At 35.5% G+C, this 25,645-nt stretch overlaps 1 protein-coding gene across 4 annotated transcripts in view; it reads left to right on the top strand.

Moving 5' to 3' along the window:
- Nucleotides 1-25,645, top strand: part of LOC114361761 (eukaryotic translation initiation factor 2B subunit gamma) — a 51,893-nt gene that overhangs the window by 8,957 nt on the left and 17,291 nt on the right. For 2 of the 4 annotated variants that reach the window (XM_028316937.1, XM_028316919.1), the window contains exon 7: nt 19,528-19,576. The gene's annotated coding sequence lies outside the window, so the exon portion shown is untranslated. Of the gene's footprint in view, nt 1-1,162; nt 1,456-19,527; nt 19,577-25,645 lie in introns of those variants that run through there. The other 2 variants (XM_028316926.1, XM_028316946.1) reach the window with 2 other exon arrangements.

The following is a 25,645-nucleotide window of genomic DNA, read 5'->3' as shown; positions in this document are numbered from 1 at the left end:
CAGGCCCTTGCAGACCTACAAGTTAATGTTTTTTGGTTTAACTTAAGATCATTCAAAACTTGACAATCCCTTAGGGCTTTGTCCGTAACACATTTTACAATCATAATCACACATTTCTGTGTCAAGGTAGCGAGCATCAGTTTGGATGGTTCACGCTCTGTTAACGTTCCCTTGCAGTGGCAAAAGAAAACAATGTCTGCGGTCATAATAGCAGACATTAAGCTCATTTCACCATCGTCTTCCAAATTCAAAAGAAGAATTCTGATGCACTGGCCGTGTAATGCCATAAAAAAAGATACAATTTATGCATTTTTTTCAGATGTAAAGGCATATCAGGGTGATTGCAACATGCATTTTTTAAATGCAAAGGCATTTATCGGTGTATGTCTTTGAGTTCTACCAAGCTTTACCTCAACTCAAGCTATTAAATTTAATTTGTTCTCAGCCGCTTACTTCAGTCGGTATCTTATCCTCACTTTTAAAAAGTGAATGTTACTTACTCCATCCATCATTTACTTTTCCAAAATTGAACCGATTTGCTGAATTACGCAAAACATCCTTATTGAGTTATTTATACTTCGGTACCCAATGATAACGATTAGAAACTGTAGCAGGTTGCTCTACAAACGAAAACTTATCTAACGTTTCTATTTAAATTAATTCATATTATTGTTCATTTCCTGCTACTTTCGAGTTGTTCAATCACTTATAATCAATAAAACAATAAAAATCAAACATCGCATCGCCTGTATACTTAAGTACAAACATTAATTGCTTATGTAAGTAATCAATTGAACAATCTACCTACCGATGATATACGTAGAAATAACCTTATGACTATTTATTAACACGAATAAATCAGCTTTAATGCAATACCTTTAAAACTTTATGTACCTACTGAAAAGAACGTATTTCCACGCGCTAGCCCAGCCTCTATTAGTGATTACAGATAAAGCGTTGCTTCATCTCTACATCGCAGCAAGAGCTTTAATCTAACGTTACACACTATTATGTATGTTACAAAATACCTTGGCTAACACAACATTATGTACCTACAAATCGTCTGCGGCTGCGGCTCATTAAAAAAACAAACTAATAACTTTTTAAAGACCGATCAGTAGAATGCACCTAGAGTGATGAAAGTGGCGCGCGTCTGCGAGCGGTCTGCGGCTTATGCGCCGGCGCAGTCCGCGCAGCACTTTCCCGCGCATCGCACGCGTTCGCGCACCAGTTACAACACTCGCAAAGATACCGAAATTACGTGAGCCCATTTAAACCCATTCCCATTCAAAGTATACAGTATACAACGCTACTCCCGCCCATTTAAAACTTTTCAAACTTCGCGTGTTTGTTTATGTGCGTGCACCGCTGCATACGACATTTTCAGAGGTGATTTAGCGGTTGAAGAAAGCAGAAGCTTAGGGGTGGCGTAAACAGCTGATCGCAAGTTCCTGGGTAAGTTCCATAATATTTCGCACTGTTAAATCATGCTGAAGCTGTACTGCAACTTCTAGAACTTTGAACCAGTTTACATCGCATGCACTTGCACACAACGTTTTTACACACGCTGTATACGTAACTATATATATTCATTGTTATGTAGGTATTTGATGCGTTCTTAGCACATTAAGCATATGAACGTTTTGTTTCAAAATTTTTGACTTAAATACCTTCGTTAAAACGTAAATGACCATACCACCTCTGTAACATTATGGATGCAATACATTATTGAGTATTAAGTAAGAGTTCCTAAATAAACAGGAAAAAATCGTGTATCTATGATGAATAAGGTTAAAACAAATCCAATATCAGCATTTTTATTTAAATTTTACAAATTGTAACTGTTTTTTTTTTGTCTTCGGCACTTTTGCGTTTTTGGTAGTACCTAATAATAATGTGCTCACAGTTGATTGAACTTCGGAAGTCCTGAGCTCAAGTAACTGTTACAAAAACCATAAAATTGCAAATGTTACAAACTGTAACTGTAATAAAAACTAAGTACTAATAACAAAGCAAGGAAGCAGTCGGAAGTCCTGTGATAGCCTGCGCGCGCGCTTGCCCACGTAACCGATAACCGATCGTTACGTTACGTGCGATACCTCCTTCAATTCAGCAGTAAACAGTGAAATGCTGAAAATTATAACAACAAGGCATGATTTATTATGTAGACTCTGGAAAACAGTGGCGCTTTGAAACGCTTTAACCGCTGAATTAAGCGTTTCTGAAAGGCGACAAAACTCAGCAATTTATTAAAAGCTATAATGTGACTGACAAACATGACATGTACTCATTATGTTAAAATCTGTTCATCATCGTCATCATCATCATCATTTCAGCCATAGGACGTTCACTGCAGAACATAGGTGTTAATGATTTTCACAACGGCCGGTTGGTGGTGGTAAAATCTGTTACGGTTTATCAAGTAGGTAGCTCAGATTTTTACTTGTTTACACATTTATTTCTAAATTGATTTTTCTCTTTTCTAAACTTATTTTTTGTTTTGTTTTCAATATTACCTAGATAATATATCCGATGGATCATCATCACTAACAATCTTGCTTAAAATATAAGTATTTTGCAAATATTTCATTAAAAATAAGTTGTCTTGTTTGGTGCTGCTGAAAGAAAACAACTTTCTCTATGGGACAACATCGACATTTCAAAAACAATGGTAGGGATGCCTGTTCCATAGTTGTTGGTACTTGGACCGGCGACGAAGGCTTGTTATTCAATAATAACTACATTACGTGTACTAACATAATGTATGACAATAGACAATTTACTGCTTCTGAAAATTAACTCTACAACGTGTATGGAACGCGACCTCTTTCAAAGAAACTCTTGTCACTTCCTAATAAATGTTTTGTTATGGGATGATAATCATTTTACCTTAATATACAGGGTGTCCCAGAATGGGTGAATCAAACTGATAGGAGAGGTAGCTCTACTAATGTACTATCCCAAAAAAATATGAAAAAAAAAATTTGCCAGCCAAAATAGCCAGATACTTGGGCAAAGCTGATTTATTTTCACTTTTTCAAAAAAATCTTTTTTGTTTCCTTATGCGTTTTATTTTTTTCATATTTTTTAGGGATAGTACATTAGTAGAGCTACCTCCCCTATCAGTTTGATTCACCCATTCTGGGACACCCTGTATACATATAATTGTCTCGTTAAATTTATAATAACACTTTGACAGCAGATAAACAGAACTTAAAGTTATCGATAACTTACTCAGATATTAATGGTTCAACATTGTTAGTAAAAGCCCCTGAAAAGTCGAAAGCTACGCCATATCATGTCCTGTCTATCTTAAATGAAGTAAAAACAATTACAAATAATACATCATAGGAACTACGATGTGTGTGTACGGTGGCTCTAATTACTTGGTTTTTCTCAATGTTCTTGTTTGTTTTGGTTGCTTTGTTATTGTTGAGTAAACCTATTAAATGTGATGTCCCATCGATATGTTTTTCAAGTTTCAAGTTTTTACTAGAATCCTGTTATTTTTAATAACTTTGACATATTTTAAATGTAATCTATTCTAAACTTCTTGCTATCTAGTCCAAAGCTCAAATAATACGCTCTGCAGTTAACTCATGCAGCATTACCTACTTACTGTCAACATATTTTCAAGATATGGCTGCCAAAGGTGCAGCAATATTTGTAGTGCCGTCTTGGACTCTTAAGAAATAACATGTTTCTACCCGACAGACTTGAAAGAACAACTTTTAGTTTTAACAAATCGTCAAGGAGTTTTAACGCTAATTATTTTAAATAATATCAACAATGTTCATTTTGTTTACACTTTTACATATATTAATATATATATGCAAAATAAAACTTTTGGGTCGAAAACCTTGTATCTCTATTCTGAAATTATTAATGAGACCTTCTTTCGAGGCTGGCTTATAGCAAGATAAGTGCATACCGAAAATTCGTCAAGTGTCTGCTACACCTTATGTAAAGACTTACATACTTACTTCATTTAATAATTTCCCGTTCTTCCTCACAGATATTGGTAACATTAGATTTCAAATATTATTGCTACTTAAATGAAGGTTAACTACCTACCAAAAATCATTACGTAATTAGCTCCTGAGTACATCTGTTGAAACTATTGAAATAATAACTTTATACCTAGCTAATCGTGCAAATAATGTAATGTAATATAACAAAAACATGTTATTTTCATCATTTAATTAGATAGTTAATGTGTATAATAAAATTAATAACTTTGATTTTTCAATAAGACATGTCTTGGAGCAAAAGGCATACATTATTTTCGTCATAATAATCGAAATCGAGCAAAAGCTCACAAAATACTTTACCAAAGCTAGTAGGCTAGTAGGTAGGTAAAAAGTCTGAAAAGAGTTTTAAAAAATCCATCGAGATAGAGCACTTATTGGTATGGAAAATGATAATTATTTGTAATATTAAAAAAATATATATTTCTTACTGTAGGTGCAATGCAAACAAAGGCTTGTAAACGTCTAAGAATGACATAGGAAGACCATACAAGCTCCGAGAAATAAACCAGTCTACACCAGTTAGAACAAACATCACGTATTGAATATTAATTGAATCCGCATCGCGATTCGCGAAATGTATGACTCGTACGTTTACAACTATTTTAGACTTTATAATAAAATAAGAGAATATGAAAGAAAATTAACAAAATAAATTGGTAGTCAGCGTCAAATACTCGTAGTTCGTAACACCCAAAGCGGCCAAAAAGTTCACAACACAACTTCATTCCAATTGTAACAAAGACGCGTTGCGAAGTTTTGGACTACTTTGAGTATCACGAACTATTGACGCTGACTGAATTATCGCTTCGTCTCTACAATACACGCTACTAAGCTGTTTATCTCTTTTTTATCGGATAACAAGGTGCTGCTTATGGTATCAAGGCTGAGGCGGACATTACAACTAATTCAAATTATATCAACAGATTATTACATAAGATACAAGACAACTTTCGGAAGGACAGTAAGCTACTCTTGTCGTACAGCTTTCTCTGAAATAATATTTGAAGTAGATACTAAATACGTCACAGTAAATAAACTCAATACCAATTATATTAATTAAGGGAACTTTAATAAAGCCTTAAAATAATGTGTAACCTACTTTAAAATTTACCTTCAATCCGTATGCTTTACCAGATTAAAAGCATTGAATTACAACTTTACGAGGCGCTTGACCATCATCATCATCATCATCATCATTTCAGCCACAGGACGTCCACTGCTGAACATAGGCCTCCCCCAATGACTTCCACATCGCACGGTTGGTAGCGGCCTGCATCCAGCGCCTTCCCGCTACCTTTATCAGGTCATCGGTCCACCTTGTGGGTGGACGTCCCACGCTGCGTTTTCCGGTACGTGGCTTGACCATATCAAGATAATATTAATAATTTCGTACATAGCGCGAAATGTAGGAAGAGCCTTGAAATAATGCATTTATTACTAACATTACCGACTGTCTGAAATTACAATCGCTGCTACGAAATTTGTGACGTTACCAACATTACGGGTACGTCGCTCCGCGCACGGAATACTCATTCAAGCATTAAGGAAATATGAAAACGAATACCTAATTGGAACTTCGGTGTCCGATAGAGAATACACAATCTGTAACATCGCTTCTAATTATCCTTTTTTGTTGCAATGACGGACATTTATTACCTACATTATTCTTTTATATTTATACCACGTCTTGGATCGCTGCACGCCCTCCAGTTTTGTTGGCAACGTTTATAGAAGAAAAGCTGTGTTGACTGAACACTTTGCACAACACAGCAACGTGTAAATTCCTACCATTACCACCATTACAACTACCTTAACTACCACTGTGGGATATTAACCCATTTAGACCTACCGTACCCTATATGGTACAGTATCTTTTTGAAAATATTTTGAAATACCAAACTGTCGTTAAGTTTTAAAAATGATGGTGACAGTAAGCTTAAAATGATTATTTTACATAAAAATATTTAAAAATACGTTTCAACAAGTGGTTTTGGAAATATTTATGAAATCCCTCGACAGAAAATAAAAAAAATATTTACAATGTGTTCAAGAAGGTATATTTCTTATTATTTATGGTAAATTATATATTTATCAATTTTATTTCATAAATACAGTACAATAGATATCATGAATACTAATAAAATATTATTGAGATTATTTTTATACGGTTTATTCCAGTCTAAAATAGGTGTACCGTATAAGGTACAGGAGGTCTATGCATGAGCAAATCATGCGAGAAAATATAATTTATTTTTTAATATTATTATTTATTTTAGGCTATTGATGCTTCACTATTGCCACAACTCATGAAAAAATTGGCAATTTCAGCAAACATAAAGCAATTTTAGTATTTTTCTACTGCTGTCTTGTCAGATAACCGCTAATGATGATCAGACTGACGAAGATTCAGGCGATAAAGATAGTTTCAATTTAATTAATTACCCTCAGAGTTTTCTTCGATGGATTTGCTGAATTTCCATCGTCGTGTTGCTAAATGCGATTACAAATAGCACTAAACGTAACAAGTCAGAAGAAGCCAGGTCTTCTTCAGCTATCCTCACTAACTTCGGAGATAGTAGGAAAAAAGAACCAAACGTGGTTAGTATCACAGAAAACGTCTTACAAGATATGCCAAGTATGATACTGGTGATTATGTGATTTTATTTTTAATTTATTTCATACATAAATCAATAAAAACTTTGTTTGAACAACGAGTATGTTTTGCATGCTTATAGACCTACTGTACCCTATATGGTACGGGCCCCCCACGGCCCCCTATTTATGGATTATTTTTTTAAATATTTTTTTCATGATTTTTATGCTTCCCTTTGAAAGTTTTTGCTGAAAAATCAAATTTTATTTACAAAAATAATTATCGGTCTAAATGGGTTAAGGGAGGATTAGGAATAAGACCAGGACTAAAAATGATAAGATAATGATGCAGTAATAAATACCTTTACAGTAATGTGACTCCCATAGTAGTAGATCGAGTTGACATGGTGATCAAAGCTCTCTTGTGCATCACTCCAACTAACTTGGAGACTCGAAGAGCTTCACTAGACAAGAGAGGCTCTTAACATCTATATTAACTCATCCACAGTTCTCGACCTCCTTTTATTTTGAATAACCAATTCACACTTCTTCGTTTAAGTTCTATCACCACGTAACTCATTTTTAGCAACTTTTCAGGAGATTGGACGAAACGACGCGTCTTTCGATTCTCTAGTCTAGCGAATGGCATACAAATGTCAAAACTGCCAAAAATGACTTTCGTGGTGATAAAACTTTACCGACGAATTGAATCCAGAACAAAGAGACCGTTAGGACAGATCGTTATCAGGGGTATTGCGTAAGCGTCGTCCTGGAACCTTCGCCGTGCTAGCGAGGCGAGGCACGTGCGCGTTAGGCAAGGCGCCCCGAGCCTCTTGCAAAACGCATCGCTTTCTAATCAACTACATTCTTCAATATGGGAAAATTTTGCAGTACCTTGAGCAAAATGCAGTTTACACACAAATAAATGATTAGGAGTAAAGCAGGTACTTGTGTTTAAAGTACCTACTTATCCTAAAGAAGGCAAGTGGATTAACATAATTATCATCATGCTTTAAAAGTCCTCAAAAAGCCTAAAAACTATTTCTACTGTCACACTCCATGAAATTATGAAGAAAAACAAACAGCTGTAATTATCTTCTGAAAAAGCAGACGATTATTTCCTATTTTATTACCATTTTCAGTCATTGTCTTTTAAATAGACTACGAGTAGATACGAAACTCTACTTCACAATGTAGCAAATAATAAAGTAAATTAAAACACTTTTGTGATAATAAATAACAAGTAATTGTAAATACCGAGTAACCATTCAAAATTCATAACAAGAGTAGGCAAGATTACTTTAAGCAAAGCATAACTAATTATTCCTGTGTAAGTTCTTATTACATCAGAAAATTTTGCAATCTAGAATATACCATTGAGATAATCCGCTTTCCTAACCACAAAAACCTAAACATTTCTGTGCTCATACACTTATAGGTGGTTTTTAGTGCTGATATAATTGCACTCGCTTCACACGCATTTGTTACATAAAACTCAACCACTAGTTTAACTTCCATTTTTCTCATCGTCCATCCACTGAATGGCAGGAAGAACCGTAGTCCGTTATTAACTACTTCCACATGATGAATGTGGGAGACGTCGAGAAACGGAGAAAGTGTGCCTAAAATCATTAATGTCTCAATCAATATTTTTGTAATTTATCGAAATGCTGGTCATGTCATATTACCTAATTCGATTGGAAAAGAAAATTAGATTTGACAAATGGGTTCCATCCGCCATTTTGCATTAGTTATTTAAATGAAGATTGTTTCTAGATATTTCGAAAAATCTTCTATTAAGCGTTTTCTTTCGAAACCCTCTTACCACAAGATAAAAGCAATTATTTATTCTATTCACGCACTCATAGAGACGCGTCGCATTTCCAAAGGTTCATAAACTTTCAAGCGAGTTCATAGTCCTGCATTTTACGAAGCTGGGGTAATCATACACCACTAAGTAGTGAAATAATCCGCACTTTCAAATTTCTTGTTAACTAATCAGAATGAGTTAATATCATGATGTCTAGATCATTAATAGCCTTCAGCATCGCTAATATCATTACCAGTTTTTGGGCATTAATAGTCACGACGCGCGTGATATTGCTGACCCATGACTTCACAAATCATCAGTCAAGACCACGCCGGAAATATGCAAGTAATGGTAACATATAATACAAGTATAGTAATTTTTGTCATCAAACAGAGAATGGGCAGCAGCGCTCTCTGAAAAACATCAATCTTTTAAACTGCGATCTCCAACCCGCCTGCCAAGCGTGGAGATTATGGCAAAACCCTCCACTATAGTGGAGGAGGCTCATAGTCCAGCAGTGGACTGTAAAGGGCTGTTGATGATGATGATGATAGTAATTTTTGTATGTATATGAATTTTAATCCGGAACACAAACACGAGGCCAGACGAGCGGTATATCTATACTTGCTGAAAAAAACAGTAATTTATCTTGTAAAGTGTCTGATAGCTATCTGGCAAATTAAGGTTACTGCATGATTAGTGATTATCATATCTCTATGTACAGAAACGAAAAGTTTTAGTTTATTTTTTAGAAGCTCCAGGCCAATAAGACGTTAATAAATAATATCCTGTGTAGCCTGGATCTACAGCTTTAATAAATAAGTAACGGGATTATTCCCACTTCTCTTTCCCACCGCTGCAACTCCTGTGTAGCCAGGATCTACAGCTTGACCGCCAATAAAACCCAACCAGTGAAGGTCAAGTTTGTCCTGGGGGAAAGTTAAACTGTCATTGCACCTGCAACGAAATAATTCAGAAGAACATAGGAGGAGTTCAAAGTTAAGGTTCGACTTCCCTCCATTGCAAAGCGGATGACAGCTGACAAATCACTTAACACCAGGTGCGATTGCTGTCAAATACCTGCCTTGTCTTGCATAAAAAAGTAGTGAAACAGATCCTAAGAATAGTAAAGATTCGTTTAAAACTTAGTCCACACATGTCCGTCATAGCTAGATGAATAGGTACCAACACCGGCTGCTTCCTGTCACGTTTCGCACATTACTTACAATTAACTTTTCCTGGGATGAGGATATGTCATTTTCTAACTGAAATAAACTGTACCTGCGTCTACTAATAACGAGTTGAGATTCTTACGTTACGGTAATAAACAACATGTGGTTTTTATTTTATTTTTAGATCCATTTAGATGAAAACATCAAACTGAATAGGACGAGGTTCTCATGTTTTATGAGAGCTTTTTAGAATTTTGCTCGTCAATTTGGTCATACTTCGATTTGTCATGAAATACATACCTAAATATAATGATTCGTAAATCATTATTTACTTACCTATTAAATCAAAGTAAGGAAGTAATTAATTGACAATTCCTTAAAGTAGGTAAACAACGTGCGTGCACTTTCCGTGGACCTGATATCGAAGATATTCTTCGAACACGTAACATCATTTAAGTTCCAAATACGCAAGTACAATGGCTGATTGATGTATTGTCCGAATAGCATTATGAAGACTATTCGCAGCAGCAGAACAAGCTCTTACCAGCTACTGTATTTATGCCTACAAGTAACCTGTTAAAACAAGTGCACTGATCACTTGTCTAGCCTAGTAGCTGACGTTACCGTGAACATGCAACCTGTAAAATTGATCATAACTCTAAGAAGGTGACAAACTCACAACAATCACAATCCAAACTTGTAGCTCGCTAATAACTCTATCTGGCTAATAAATAGCCATACTTTTAAATCTAATTTCAGTTAGCAACTTATGGCCGTTTTGTATTTAGAAGACTGATTTAATACTGCTTATAAATCATGGCCATCATCGTTACCATTGTGATGACAAGCATTCATTTTGTGTTAATACATTGTTGAGAGAGAATTCACGTCATTCACGTCATTGTCATGCATGATCGAAGTTTTAAGAGGCATGAAAACAAACCTCAGTGCATTCGATACTTTCCGCGTGGTGTGACTAACAATCGCAGACCTGTCACACGGGTGGTCAATCACTGTGTCACTGGTGACACCGTGTCACCTAGGAAGAGGCGATGAGTCAAAAGTTCACCGCAGTTGCACAAGCAGCTTATCATTTGATACGGCACTACAGCCACCAACGGGCAAATGTATACCGTTGCACAAGCATTGCAGAATATTACGTCCCTGGGCTTACTGCTATTACAGCATAAAATCGACCCATCACTGGATTTCGTTTATTTCACCACTGTGAGTGAGTAATTAATCGAATGTAGCGCCAACGGAAGATTTAAACTTTATAACACGTCTCTGAAAGTTGACTGAAAAAGTAAAACTGCTTTTCACCATTTAAGTATCTACTGTATTGCGTTTCTGCCGTTTCTTTCTACATGTTAAGATAGACTTCATAATGAACACTAAGTAAAAATTGATTGGTACAATTTTTATTATCATTCAATAAAGTTCTATTAAGAACTCTTACAAGCCTAAACCCTGTAATACAGCAAGAAATAAGCGTTACAACTTGTCATAAATCTTGATTGCGCCATAAAACTACTTTCAGGTATTACAGAGAAATATGTAGATTTAAAACAAGTTAGAAATTTTCTAGTCATAACTTCAGCTAAAGATTATTAAGTTAATTGTGTTTTGAAAGAAAACTGGACACCTGTAACACTTTTACGTAGTTTAGTCACTTACCTATGCAAGCTATGTTATTATTGTAAAATAATTACATTAAGTAGTTGTAATAGTTACTCGTAAAAGAACCACAGTGTTTTCGTTCATTTAATGTTACAAGTACTTATTTAAAGGCTACAACTTTTAGATATAGACATACATAAATTATGCAAAAGGCTAACAACTACGTCAGTGTGCAGAAGAGTATGGTCTGCACCAATAAAAATGGGGCAAGAGCAACTAACATTGACATTGATTGTCTATGACGTTAGTGATGAGTAAACTAGCTAAAATTGCAAGGTAAATAAGAGATCACTGATACAAATCAACGTCTCTTGAGAAGATTATTAGAATTATTTACAACATTGTAAAAATTTGGTAGCGTGGTTTGTTCGAAAGACTGCACATCAAAGTAACCACTTGAGCATCTTATACAGTTGTGATAAGAGCGAATTTGTAACAAATGCGCGAAGTTTTTAATGTGCTGTTGACTGTACTTTATGACGTATGCTCGATTTCCACACAATGTCAAGCTGCAGCCGGCAACTAAGGCAAATGTAAACAAAAAACGTACGCACAATCAGTCGGCGGTAGTGACCGCTCTGCATTTTATATAACCTCACGTTACTCGTTTTCCTGGGTTCGAGTCATATCATATGCTAACTAATGGAGCACGTCATTGGCTGATAACAAAGAGAAGGAATTTACCTACATCATACGTTTTGTAGAGCGTCGCTGCTTCCACAGATTAAAGAGAATATTATCTCTTCTGGCCATAAACAAAATAAGAAAGAGCGGAAGAAACGCAAACAAAATAAGAAGAGAAGAGTATGGTCTCTGTCATGGCGCCTGTCATTTTCCCCGCCTTTTTTGGATACAAAATATTCACTCCACCAGATGTCGCTCACTTGATTCTTGCACTTTTTTATTTTGAGGAAAGACGAAGGAAATTAACTAATGCTGTCTAGTTTTCCAGAGATCTATTCAGTCAATGCAATGACCCAAAGACCTACCCTGGTAAAATAAGAAATACTAGACGCCCTCAACCTTCATTTACTTCAACCTTTAACACATCGTGTTATATCATATAATGCAATAACAATAAATCATTTAACTCGAAAAATTGCAAAGGCCACTCGCCTGTTCACCCCATATGTTTGCCTAAATAATTTCGTTTAAAGCAAGCAGGATAATCTTTTAACCAAATACTTAAATGCTCGAACCGGACTTTTATAACCCACTAGTTAACAACTTGAGCACATGTTTGCTAAACTCAAATGAATAATTAATAGAATCCCTTCTAAATTCTCAGATGGTGACCTTGATCATTAAATACACATGATAAAAGTTTCTCGCACTTTAAAGATAGGTAACTGATACGGCCTTCTATTAAACAGATATTTAATAGCCTATATAAAATTCGCAATAACTGTATAGCTATCGAAACCGCACAATGAAAACAATGAGACATTAGATTTTATTCATCGTACTATTGCTCTTTGGAGTTACTATAATTTGTTTATAAATAAAGAGTTACGACACATTGAGTATCGCAGTTCCGTTTAGATAACTTATTTTATTTCAGTATTTTATCTTACGTTTTATGATTCGGTGTTGGTTAAGTCCCAAATCCTACTAAAGGCTGAGTAAGCTGAGTTGCACCAACTTACTTTGACCGTAACTTTAACAATAACCGGCGCTTTTTGTATGGAGTTTGACAAATATTTGACGTTTGTTAAAGTCAAAATAAGATGGTGCAACTCAGCCTAAGTATGTATTTCCAATAATAGTAACTCAAATTTCTCTAGATTCTAGGAATTAGATAGAATTAGGGCATTGGGTTACGTTTTACATAAGCGTGTGTAGGTACATATCTGTGTAAAAATCTGCAACAATTTACCTGCTATTGGATAAATTCCTTCTAAAAGCAATATTATTTGAACTTCATATTAATTAAATAAGTTTATTTTGGTAACTTCTAATGTTTGCATGCACTTGCACATACGTAACAGTTAAATACGACCCCAATAAATATAAACTTGTTATTTATATCAATAAATTGCTTTACTAAAAATGGATTAACAAAAACACTTATTCAAACAATTCATCAACAACTTAAACAATTTAATATAATGGAGACCTCGAAAATTGCGGCCTAATGACCGGCGCATTACCGACTNATAGTCTAAGAACGCCAAGCATATAGGCAAGTTAGACTCTTCGGTCTTCTGTATAACCTGCCGTAGCGTATAGATGCGGTATATGGTAGTGTAAACGTTTCGATAACTGGCTTCCTCGAGAGACTATAAGTCATCGAACCTACGCGCGAGACTATTTGTGATGGCTCTCAAAAACAGCTTGTAGACATGACTCAGAGTCAGAACCCAGATGGGTCTGTAATTCTCCTTTCTCCTTAATAAGGCTTTTACCCCTTTCTTAAAGAAAAACACCACCAAGCATTTGTTCCGTGCCTCTGGCATTATTCCCTGGAGTAAGACGGAGTTACAGTCTATGAAGGATTTTCAGTATCGGCTTATCACCTGCCGCGTTCAGAAGCTCCGAGGTTATTCCGTCATCACCCGGTGCCTTTTTGTTCTTTAGCTGTTTGAGAGCCATCCTAATCACGTAAGGGCTGATGTCCGGCTAATCTTCGGTATAGTGTCGAGTTAGCTTAGCTGTTGGAACTGTCCTGTGGCTGAGCTATTAACAGGTTTTACTCTATCATCCGCTCTCTTGAGCTGGCTTCGCCCATTAGAGTTGTCTCTAGCGAACATTTTGGAGCTTTGGTTTCGCCCTATTGCCTCTTTAATATTATTACTAATAAAGTTGCGAATACATATCTCAAGGACTTCCTTATCTAAGAACCTAACCTTTTGATACTTAAACGTTTTGAAAACTTAAAATAATTTATGTAAAATTTCGATCTATCTCATAAGATCCATTCACTAGATCCATTATGGATCTATTTCAATATCGGAATACGATATTGGCTTCAGTTCCGGAATTGAAATATCGGAAAAATGCATCCGAAATTCCGGAGTTACGAAATTCCGGAATTCCGGTATTCAAGCCCTATTACCGACCTCAATCCGAGTACACATCGTGACATAACACTATAGCAGTTACGTTACTGAGTTCTAGTTCGATGCTCCCAAAGTATAGTGTCTCACAATGTAGCCAAACAAAGGATTTAGTTTCCGCACGTTGCAAAAGACATTTTTCATAAACGAAAATGCNGAATCGCCCTCGTGTTCAGCCAGGCTCAAAGACCTTCTCATAGTCTAAGAACACCAAGCATATAGGCAAGTTAGACTCTTCGGTCTTCTGTATAACCTGCCGTAGCGTATAGATGCGGTATATGGTAGTGTAAACGTTTCGATAACTGGCTTCCTCGAGAGACTATAAGTCATCGAACCTACGCGCGAGACTATTCGTGATGGCTCTCAAAAACAGCTTGTAGACATGACTCAGAGTCAGAACCCAGATGGGTCTGTAATTCTCCTTTCTCCTTAATAAGGCTTTTACCCCTTTCTTAAAGAAAAACACCACCAAGCATTTGTTCCGTGCCTCTGGCATTATTCCCTGGAGTAAGACGGAGTTACAGTCTATGAAGGATTTTCAGTATCGGCTTATCACCTGCCGCGTTCAGAAGCTCCGAGGTTATTCCGTCATCACCCGGTGCCTTTTTGTTCTTTAGCTGTTTGAGAGCCATCCTAATCACGTAAGGGCTGATGTCCGGCTAATCTTCGGTATAGTGTCGAGTTAGCTTAGCTGTTGGAACTGTCCTGTGGCTGAGCTATTAACAGGTTTTACTCTATCATCCGCTCTCTTGAGCTGGCTTCGCCCATTAGAGTTGTCTCTAGCGAACATTTTGGAGCTTTGGTTTCGCCCTATTGCCTCTTTAATATTATTACTAATAAAGTTGCGAATACATATCTCAAGGACTTCCTTATCTAAGAACCTAACCTTTTGATACTTAAACGTTTTGAAAACTTAAAATAATTTATGTAAAATTTCGATCTATCTCATAAGATCCATTCACTAGATCCATTATGGATCTATTTCAATATCGGAATACGATATTGGCTTCAGTTCCGGAATTGAAATATCGGAAAAATGCATCCGAAATTCCGGAGTTACGAAATTCCGGAATTCCGGTATTCAAGCCCTATTACCGACCTCAATCCGAGTACACATCGTGACATAACACTATAGCAGTTACGTTACTGAGTTCTAGTTCGATGCTCCCAAAGTATAGTGTCTCACAATGTAGCCAAACAAAGGATTTAGTTTCCGCACGTTGCAAAAGACATTTTTCATAAACGAAAATGCAACTGTAAGAACTGTAACCCATCTTCATGCAAGGCTTCCCTTTGTTGGTCGATTTGCAACAATCCATTACGGAGATGGATTGCAATGTTGCCAAAGTAATGTCTAATGCATTTGACGCATTGTTGAATAGTGTTCTTTTTTTGAACAGCTGTTTCGTCAGATCTTGATAATGAGTGTTTGGCGCCGGCGCCGTTTACTGTAAAGGTGCTGTCTACTTATAATATGTACGGTTCTTACGCCCGTATTCACAAACGATGCTTGCTTAATTAAAGCAGCAAATCGAACGCACAGCGTTGAATAGAGTTCTGTGATTGATTCGTGTGTCACCCTGTGCGTCCACGCGTACTGTGAGACCTCATAGTAATGTTTGTGAATACGGGCGTTATTCTTACATTTCAAGCATAGTCCTTTGACATTTAAGATATTGTAAGACCTATTTATTGTTGTGTGACATTATCTGACGCATTACGTAATGCACTTCATGCCCACTCATGTTTCCAATCATACCTGCATGTACGACCAATTCTCTACATTATCAACTTAAAACTTCGTAGCCCTATTAAATAAAGTCATGGGCATACTTTTCAGATTTTTTTGCAAATTACCCCAACAAACTTTTTACATTTCGTTTAAAATAATACATTATAGACATGAAATATTTTCAATAACAATCAATATTACAAAACCACGTCAAGATTAACAACACATTTATGCTTTACTTAATAAAAGCTTGTAATAAATAGTCCATATCTACATCAATCAATGGTTTCTTGATGGATGAATGATAGCGTATGAATCGTTAACTAATTTAGCTGTAATGTAGCATACCTAATGCAATTAAAAAACTAGCATGAGAATACTAGAGCGAATAAAGCAGGCAAAAGGTGGTTTATTTGTAGTTCAATTAATACGACACAATTTAGTATACAAGGGCAATTTACAAGTTAACAAAATGCTTAATTAATACATAAATTCTTCAAGTTACTAAAATTGGAGCATTAAGAAATACTTAGTACTTTATTGCAAATCGCAATTTGAATATGAAAATAAAATATCTAAGTCATACAGTAGTACTTACGAGTATAATAAAATATTAACTGTTCTTTAGCTTTGGAGGAAAGTTGTTTTTAAAGTTTATTTATTAATGTAAGTGGTCAAAGTACTTCTTAGCACCAACCGAAATGTTGTTCCGAAGTGGTGATAGGGTAAGCTATATTTGGGCCTACATGTGATAAAAATTTTGAATTTTAATCCTGATCAATTTCTTATTAATTCTCACATATTTTTCGACAGATGTTTGTTATAAAACACTCGACACCTTCAACCTGAAAGCAATCGATTTTCTACTTTCATCAAGCTACTGGAAAAAGAAATTCAATACGGTCCGAACCAGACCTCGTCTCTAGAGAAAACAAATACTTTCGCTGCGGCTGACCCACTGGACTGCAGCTTGATGCACTGTTTGTTATTTAAATCAACCACTACAGTTTTACTAACAAACTAGCGGCCGCCCGCGACTTCGTACGCGTGGATCCTGTTTTACCCCCTTTTCCCGAATTTTCTTTGCTATAAACCTCACGGAGCCCGAGACCTTTCCAACGAATGCAAAACCGTGGAAATCGGTTCGTGCGTTCTGGAGTTATAGCGTCAGGGAGGAAAACCCGACTTATTTTTATATAGTAGATGATCTAACTAACCGATTCTAGTTATAATTAAGGTTTTCAGCAATAAAAAAAATTACATGACTGAATTCAATTAGAGCCTCATAAAATATCGAGAGCACACGAAAACTAGGACTTTTAATAAAGCCAGGTTTTGGTTTTATTACAAATCATCACTTTTTGTATTAGAATATTATGTTTCTTCGAGAAATGAGGTACTTGACCTCGGTCTTGCACTTGCTTTCTATGCTGATGGATTAAAGGAGAAGAAAACCACATTGGAAAATATCATGATATTACACACTACACTGACAGTTATCGTATATTACAAAGAGGAAAAATTTAACTGTTTGTGTGTATTGAATAGGCTCCAAAACTACTGGTTACTAATTAAAAAAAACTCAAATAAATTACTACACATGCTGACACAAACTAAATAATGTTAAATTCTAACTCTCATGTATGTGCATAATTGTGTTTTTGTTATTTTTGAGAGTCGTTATTTTCAAACCATGTCTTCTCATTAGGATTATCATCTTGTGACTTGTCATTTTATTACGTAATCTGTAAAATCAGATCACGAGATGTCTTTGTTGCTACGTTTATTTTTTCATTTATTTTTTTAAGCTACTGTTAAAGCACTCAAGATATCAGTGGCTCTTTTTGATAGAATCATAAATCGAATCCGTTGAAACTCCACCAAAAAAAAATAGCTTTTCGACCATCTTTCGACATAAAAACTGTCACATTTGGCATTTTATTTTTGGGGCAGATCACAAGATGTCTTTGCATGCAGCGTTTTTTTTCATGTTTTTCTTTTTTTTTCAAGGACGTTGAAGTTTGTTTTCCGCGTTGCACTCCGCTGGTTCAGACTCGCGACACAGTTTCCATCATTGCCTAATCAATGAGCGCGTTCGGATTGCTTTTTAAAATTCCACCTTTTTGTGTCTTGCAACGGTATCCGTACACCGTGGACTCATTCTCAGCTTCGGAAAATACTGGCATGTTCTATGCAAGTGGATCAAACTAAAGTGCTAATTAAGATTTAAATATTAATTTTGCGAATACCATGTCGTGAGACAAAAGTAAAACGTAAGATACGTGCATAAAGAAATACTACTATGTTGGTAACTTGGTAGATGCTTATAGAAGAAATGCATTTCAGGCTAATTTGGCACATTTTTTTTCCAATTGTAGTAACATTTTGTTGCTACTTATTTTTGTTGTAAAAAAGAGACATGTTCTTATTATACACACACATAAGTTTCACATTGTTTCAAATTCATTATTTATTACCCAGTCCAATAGAAACACTTAAAATGTACTTAAACACCTTGATTTAGTTAGATAAGAATCTAGACCTCCCACGAGGATCGTTTATTGAATTTTAAGTACGATCACCATACATTTGTATTGACATTCAATTATAATGAAATACATTTAACAGAAAAGAAATGAAGCGAAGAGATTACGTAACTAAATTATATTGGCGTCTATTACGCAAAAGAGGGCGTTGAAAATTTCTGTTAACAGAAAATTAATTTTAAACGGACCGTATTATAAAAAGTAAATGACCTTTACGCATACAAGTAGGTAGAGCTGCTTTTTCTTTAGTACCTTGCCTTAGTATTTTGTTTTAAAAAATACTTTTACAAACACAATTTTAACTTTCGTGAGCCATTTGGAACAATAACAATGTTGTTTAATCGATGTAAACATCATTTACTGGATCGTATTTACAAAGCCGATGTGATATCAATATACGAGTAATCGAACGCAAATTGCACTTGCTGTGATGATCTTAATTAAATTATGCAGTTGTGACATAACAATTTCACTGCGTATGTTACACATACATTATTATATTTATAACACAACTTTCACCGATAGGTACCGGGCGACTTTTTATCGGCACCCGAAACCTGACGTCGCAATTGATTTATATAATTAAAATATATGTAGAGACTCGGAAATCATTAACGTTTCCATCCTTGGTCTTCTTATAAATTGATATTGATAATACGTAACATATTTTTGATTAAATTGTAATACAATTATGAACGGGCAGCTAAGCTCCGTTGCAAAAGAAAGTAGTAACATTGCTAATCAATTTTAATTAATTTGATCCAAGTGGGGTTGCTCTTGAAAAAATATGGTAGAGTTCTGCTAGTGGCAGATTGATCGCATAGATGATGTTAATCTAACCTGTGGGATATCATCGATGGGATTATTGAAAATTTTACTCAATTAATATTTTATATCTTTTTTTACAGATAAGAAAGAAATATTTCACCAGATCAGCGGCATAACAACGCGTGAAATGTAAGTACGCTCCTATTTTCATCGTAAATGGTGGTACACCACTACTTATTCAAACCTTTTAAAAGTTAATTGGAATAACATAATAACACACACCTGTTACATAACTAACCCTACGTTCCGAAGTAGGAACCGTTAACACGGAAGAGAACCTATAGAACCGATCGATGCATGTTCATAATAACTGCTTGCAGCAAACCCGCGGACAATTCTAGTCATTACGTGCAATTTGTCTAGTGGCATTTCGTATTAACTTTGACATTTCATTACCACATGACGTTTATAATAACTGGCCATTTTGCCATGACCAAAGCATAGGAAGGACCGCTAACTCTAGCTATATTTATCGTCATCCTGTGCCATATGCAGTGAAGACTAGCTGCGGTAAAATACCTGGATGAAGGAAGACGAATAGTGGTAACGGAATTGTACAAAATATCATCGCACATACCTGTGGTACTCACAATTTAATGTTCATCGCCTATGGTATCACCACTATCCATACACTATCCATATACTATCTATACAGTATTCCAACTCGGCCATATTTTTGAAATAAATGTCAATAGCCGCGCACACAATCACAGACTACGAAATAAAAGTCTTTATGGCTAAGTTTTTATCATCAATTATTCCAGTTGCTCATACTCGTAACTAGCCAGAAATCATAAAAAATACTTCCTTTAACGCAGTGAGTGTAGTTGGGAATATCACAAGTTGGCTGCACTGTGTTCTGTTGCACAAAAGACCTTTTTATTAACAACATTTCTCTAGTTACTACGAGACTACCGATATCTACACCTTTAATACAATTAATTTGTACGGAACGAAGACGTTACCGTTGTGCCTAAGCTGCCTGCTGCTGACATTACTTGGTGTTATTATACTTATTATTCAACAATCCCGTAACTCTTAGTCGGTAATCTGATCATAGCGTGAGCTTAGTCCAGTCCAGAGCACATGGCGATGGCTATCGGATTAAATATACACATCTATTATCTAATCCACTTTAGAAAGTATTAAATGTAGCTGTTAAACTGCTTGCATTACGTTGGAAACATTAATTACGGCCATTTACGTTTTATCGGGCAATCAAAAATTGCGACAACGCTATGATATATGCTTTGGCTGGCTCTAATAGTGCGAATACTCGGAAATATAAACATAGTATAATAATTATAACGCTCATACTACTGGATTATACTGATTCCAACAGGAAGAAATAGTAGGTACAAAGTATTAATAGTCCCATTAACCCCTCGTGGTTCATACTGGTCCAGCGGACGACGGAGTCCGAACCCGCGTACCTCAGATCTCTGTCGGCCAGTCCGATCCGATACCGACACTGATGTGCTATTGTCGCCTATTGTACTCGTATCTTACTGAGAAACAAGGAGCTTTCTCCTGTGACCCCATTACCAACAGGTCTCATGCGTGCCCCTGGCTCACCCGACCCAAATTTCACCCGAAAGGCATCTGATAAAGCGTGGGAACCCTCACTTTCTACGGGTAATTTATTGCCTCTTCGATTTTACACTTCGTCAAACGACATAGGTGCAAGAAAGTGACACTCTCAGATGCATGCACTAAAGGCACTAAAGCCATTTACCTGATGTCTAGCATTTTCCTTTGAGCGGCAAGCGCTTTGAATCAACATGTGTTTTCTATTGGCTGTAGGTATTTTCTCAAGGCATCATTTTATTACGTAGACTTAGATATCAGTTGTTTGAATTAGAGCAGCTAAAGATGGTAATAATTCAATAGTACAATTAAAATTAATTTTATTGTTTGATCCGACGAAACGCTCTCTTATGATAGTTACTTAATAAAATCACTTACGCTATAGTTTACAAGTATTATCTAATCATCCCGAGAAGTTAATTATAATTCTAATTCACCGGTTGAGTTAGCTAGATAATTATAGTTCACAGGTTTATTACCAAATCGTGCGGAGAAAGCCAACATGGATATTGGAATTTCATCAAACAAAGTACTTGTGCGTGGTATAAATTAAATACAATAAAATACTGCCTCTACAATTACCAGTACAAAATTTGAATTGCAATTCTAACAAATGAAATAACACGTCCGTTGCGCCTGCGCCTTCGACTAGAAAGCAGTTCTACGACTGTCGTTTATATTAACTACCTAATATATCTAGTTCGATAGATTGAAATTGAGCATTGGTCTTATTTTATTATGCCTTACGAGTGTAAATAGCAAACTGTGTTTACAATACAAAGTGACTTTTCTATTTTTAATCGTCTTGAAACTGTTTACGAAGCACATTCATACCGAAATTGGTTTGAAATTGCACAGTATAAACAAGGTGCAAAACTTTGCACCTCACAAAAGAGACTAAAATAGGAGATAAGTTTATGGAAAAGAGACGAAAATACAAAATCTTTGTTCGAAACTTTTGACAAAACCCTAAAGTCATACAGAACTTCTTTTATAAGAGCCCTTAAAAGTTCGTATAATTTGCCACAATTCATATTGTTTATGACCAAGTACGAGTTATGTAAATGTTTGGCCCGAGTACTTGTAGTTGAGAGTCTTGACACAGATCCCTCTCTATTCACTCCGACGACTACTTATTACTAATATTCCATAACGACAAAGTTATTTGTAATTTGTCAATACCGTAGCAATTCAAGGTTTCCTCGTGAAAATTCTATTGTTAAAATATTAGAAACACCTACGCGTGTTGAAAATGAAATTCTGTGTTACATACATTTCCGTTCATGTACTTAGTTCACAAGTATTGCACATCAATTCATCAACACAACATACGGGTAATAAAAGCTTTTCCTAAGGTATCTACTCACTTACTTTTCGTCAAACGTTCTCTTAGTTCAGATAAGTAGATAAATCAATGTAAATTAATTCTATCCACGAGTTAAACGTCTAACTTTAGATCGTTGATCCACATATTTGGGTGCAATTTACAAGGTAAATAAAAGTTGGCTATATCTGTCTGCATATTGGTTTATACTAAAAACACACTTTTGCTAGATTAGTAGGTACAGTCGACAGCTTAAAAGACTACACGGTTTTGTTGCAAAATAGCAGCTATTACAGCTACGTAAGATGCAGCAATATTTAGCTTGTCATGCTGTCGTCATCATTATAATTCTTTGCGAGCACTTAGGTCAAACTTAAGCTTACTCAAGTTGTTGATTCAGGTCACACATCGCGGAAACAAGAGTATCGTCTCCCAGTTCGAAAAACATCGCAATAGTAATGTGAGTCCAAATATGAGCTCGTTTGTATGCACTTACGAGTAGGAATATAAAAAAGTGGCCAACCAATGTTAAATATAGAGTGTCACTATGCAATTGACATAGGGTGCCGATAGCTGACCTATAGTTATGAAGTCTTGGCAAAAAAATACTGGAATCCTGCTGGGTTATAAATTTTAATTCTAGAGCGTTGTGAGCCCAATGCTCTATTTGGGGCAAGTCTGCAACAGCCCATAAGGCCAATAATACACGAACTTTAAATTTTTGCGCAAAACCACGCCGGCATCAGGGCCTTACTCGTGCTTGATGATATAATTGTTTGTCCTTACCTCATCAATACAATGACAATGTTTAATTACACTGAGACGAAAGGTGAAGGCCGCGAAGTATTGACAACTTACATAATATAGCTACTTGTACTTTAAACACCTTGAAATTAAATGTTATATAAATATACCTACAATATAAATATACCACTAATAATTACCAAAATATATAACTTAGTTTTTAAAACAAAACATATAATAGAGAACGAGATATTACCATCAACCGAACTTGTTTACCGCACAAGAAAAGTAGCGGTAAACATTTTCAAAAGAACGGTAATCATTTATGCATTTTTGTAGTTGCACTACTGTAAGTACAGCGACAAGCTCTTACCAGCTCACAGTATCGGCCCAGCGACCGGTCGAGTGTGCTATATTCGCGACAGTGACCGCGTTGACAGGTGCAAGGGAAAGCTGCGCTTGCACTGTACCATACATGTCTTTATGCACATATCGTGCACCATGTCACACATATTTACTATAAAATATTGCGATCATGAGTGAGATTATATGCTAATCCATTCAAGTCAAGACTTGTAATGATCACAACTTTTCCATGTTCCATATCTGATGATTTCAAGAGATAATTTTGACACAGAAGAATACCTGTATCTAATAATCATTTCATTTACGATTTTTCCTTAATTATACAGTTTACAGTGATAAAATAAAAAGTTATACATTTTAAATGAAATGTAGCTGGTCTGCTGAATGTATAACGGTAATTTATTTACGAGTAATACACAATTTTTCACTTGAAACAATCTACTTTCATAATAATTTGGGATACAAAGTTACAAACCTTCCTTTCACTTGCCCGGCGACTGCTTTAACCATTGGGCTACCAGAATTGGATATTGATTCAGCTTTCAGTGACTTTTATGTGCTTTTACGCTGTGTACTAGAGTAGATATAGGTTGGTAGTGATTGTAAAATTACGAGTAGGTACTAATTTTGATATAGTATTTGTTGTTTATTTTAATTGCCAGTGATTTTACGTGGCTAATTGTTATTTATTTGACAAGAATAATCGACAAAAACATGGTCTAACAATAGCCATTTAGTAGCCTGTGAACTTTAAAATATTTTCAATAGAAAACCACTATAGGTACCGATTGTGATAAAATACCAACATATTATTAGACCTCCGAAGACAATATCTTTTCAATGATGAACACATTGCCCCTCGATGCCCAAGATAACATAGAAATTATGTTATTTTTGGGTTGTTTTCCATCGTAGCCATCAATGTCTATATTGTCTATGCATAACAAAGTATAATGTAGTACCTAGTAATCATTATAATTCTTATAAATATACCTATTACTATTACATTAGCTCTACATTTTTATTGTAGTATTATTTGGCTTTGACAGAAAAATTAAGTGTGAAAGTGATAATTTGAATACGTTTAAATCGCCTTATTTACGTACGTATATCGTGAAAAATGAATTTGATTATAAAGTCATTACTTATTGAATATTAATTAGAATAACCATTAAAAACAATAATTTCGTAAACATTGAACCGTGCGTGCTACAAGTGAAAAAAAATGTGTGTAAAAGCATTATCTATGCTAAAAACTAGAAAATTAAGATAATCAAATACTCGTTACTGACACACGATGAAAAAGAAACATTGTATGTTCTATAATTTACATGTCAAACTTCTAGAACTAGAAAATTACCCGATAAAGCAAACGATGCGAAAAGTGACGCGTGCGCACCGTAGCAGCTACAGTTCAATGTATTCGAGAATAGGGAGGTTGAATTCACCAATACCTAATACATAAAATTAATTCCAATGTAAATTAAGAAATTGAAAGAAGTGAAATTATAATATGAAGTGAAATCATTAAAAAAGAATGATGTTACATAACTTCATTATCATACTTACGGGCTATCAAAAGTCCTATCTTGTAAATAAGAAGACCTCAAATTACCAATTATCACTTTACAATCAAAGTAAGATTTATTCGCATTAGATACAGATAGTTATCTGTCAATGTTATTCAGCATTATTTGTTTACAAAATTGCCAATTTGCCTCTAATAGCGCGAACTACGCTTTGCGCACGCGAGCGCTAGCGCGTTGATGTCTCTTGTACGGAGCTGCGCGCGCGCAATGTCAATGCAACAATCACGAATGATTTATTTGGAAGGCCGCGGTTTCGTAGTGCACGTAATGGTGTAATTCAATAACCGTTACGAATATTACGACCCAATCGGAGGGTCAACGTTTCGTGAGAATAACGATTTGTATTTTATTTTATCTTATTTCATGTCATAAACTCATTTGGAATACTTGATTTTCACAGTAATAATATGTTCATATAATGTTTCGTTCGTTCGTTCGTTTCAGCCGAAAGACATCTACTGCTGGACAAAGGCTTCCCCCAAGGATTTCCACATACACTCATAGAATGTTTATTACCATATTTTTTCTCCTATTATTGGAAGTTTAATAAAAAAATATATAAATTGAAAATAGGTACCTACTAATCTT

Source organism: Ostrinia furnacalis, unplaced genomic scaffold (genome assembly GCF_004193835.3).
Source record: "Ostrinia furnacalis isolate ACB-3 unplaced genomic scaffold, ASM419383v2 OfSCF0375, whole genome shotgun sequence".
NCBI lineage: Eukaryota > Metazoa > Arthropoda > Insecta > Lepidoptera > Crambidae > Ostrinia > Ostrinia furnacalis.
This window is presented reverse-complemented; position numbering and strand designations above follow the sequence as displayed.